Here is a 2,062-nt window from a genome sequence, read left to right on the forward strand (position 1 = left end):
TTAAATCGAACCTAAGCTCCCAGATACCACTTTAATGTTATTGCTATAGGGAGTATTGTTCTTGAGGTTTTAGGATTATTAATGCAGAGTATTATTTTTGGGTTGAGATATGATTATATTTGGGTTATTAGTATGTGTTTTAAGAGTTGAGGCATTATGAATCGAATTGTTATGTTATTTGGGAACATGTGCCAATATTGAGATATTATAATTAATTTGTGAATGGTTATTTGATCAATGTGTGAGATCAAAAGGTTGAGAATTATTTATTTTGTTATGGGTTTGAGGCTCAGCATTATAGACCTTAGTCCTTGGCATGTTGGTAATGAGATAATGATCATGAGTTAAGAATGAGGTACAATCTTTATTATTTATTTTTCTATGGTCCCCTACAGTGGGAATTGACCCGTATGTGGTCTGGTTCAAGGTGTTTTCTAGTTATTGGGAGTATTCAAGTTTTTATACTTGTTGGTTTTATTCGAATTACCCATGTCCAAGGCTAGGTATAGAACAATGAGCATGGCACACTCACGGGATAAAGAGTTGAGTAAAGGTTTGTATTATTATTCGAGGTTGAGTTGATAAAGGTTATTTTCAGAGTACAATGTGTTATGTAGTTTTGAACTACATTATTTAATTGAGCTAGTAATCTTGATTATCCTAGACTAACTTTGTGAGAATGGAGTCGCGCCCATTCTTGCATCGCGCTAAACTTTTATTTCAAATGGTCATTTGGGACCTGGATTGGACAACCTGGTCTATTGCTTACTCCAAACTAAATTAAATTTATTAAATTGAATATGATGAGTCAAGTGTTTGGAATTGGTTAGTAAGTATGTTGAGTCAATTGAATTGTCTAAGTGTGGAGACTTGATTAATGAATTCGTGTTGTATGTTTAATTACTTTAATTAATTGAGCATGCTAGGTTTGGTACGTTGTAGCTTGTATGTACTCAGCTTTGCTGATTGCGTGCTTTTGTGTGTGTTTTCTTTTGGTCATGGCCTTCGCCTTTCAATGACCCTGTGATGATCCAATTATTACACTTGTATTATTGGGGAGCAGTATGCACAGGTTAGCTTGATGATGTGAAGTTAAGGGATTTGACAAACGCATTGTCAAGGGATTGGTGTGATTGAGAGTATTCGATTCTTGTGTTGAACTTATTTATGCTTTGCTATTTCGTTTATGTTTTGGATTTTTAATATTGGTTTGGTTTTAAATAAGGGCCTTATATGGTTCCAATTTGTAAGCTTTGACTTATTCGTTTTCTAAATTGTGTTATTTTAAATACTTAAGTTTGATTTTTCCGCTGCGATACTTTGATAAAGCCTTAACGTTTTAACACGTGGCGGTAACATGTCAATGGTTCTCCACTATTTTATTTAAAGTAAGTGGTTTGAAAAAGGGAGAATTATTGGGGTGTTACACCTCCAGACTTGACTGGTCGAAAATTCTACTGCCTACTGGACCTCAGAGGCAACCTCGGCAAGAACAGCCGGGGACCAGCAAGAAAACAGCCTCCGACGCTCGACACATCATCGAGCGGAGGAGAAACCAGCAGCTGTCTGAGTCAGCCTCTACTTCGAGCTTTCCAGACAGCTTCAAAGAAACTTCTGTAAGGAACTCACAGTCCTTACTTGAGAGTCGGACAGGCGGCAAGACCGTCAATACCGAACCTCAGCTGATGATTGGGTCTGTCCCATATGCGCCTCAGGCGCAGTATGGGCAATATGGCCTACAGTTCATGCAGCCCCCTCCTTTTGAAGGTCAGGCGGCATACACTCCCGTCCAGCCTCTGGACTGGCAGCTCCGGCTGCTCAAACTTGGTGAACAACCCTCTGCGTTTGCCAAGAATATAACCGAGGTGGCTCAGCCGTCCAAGATTAAGAATGTGTTGGTGGGCACCTATGATGGCACCACCAACCCAGAAGACCACCTGATGGCATACACCAACCTCATGTGCTTACAGGGTTGGGACGATGCCACCTGGTGTCGATGTTTCCCGGCTACACTGAAGGGCATTGCCCAACAGTGGTTTGGCAACTTGCCAGCTGGCTCAAT

This window comes from Chenopodium album, chromosome 27 (assembly GCF_948465745.1).
Source record: "Chenopodium album chromosome 27, dcCheAlbu1.1, whole genome shotgun sequence".
Classification (NCBI taxonomy): Eukaryota; Viridiplantae; Streptophyta; class Magnoliopsida; order Caryophyllales; family Amaranthaceae; genus Chenopodium; species Chenopodium album.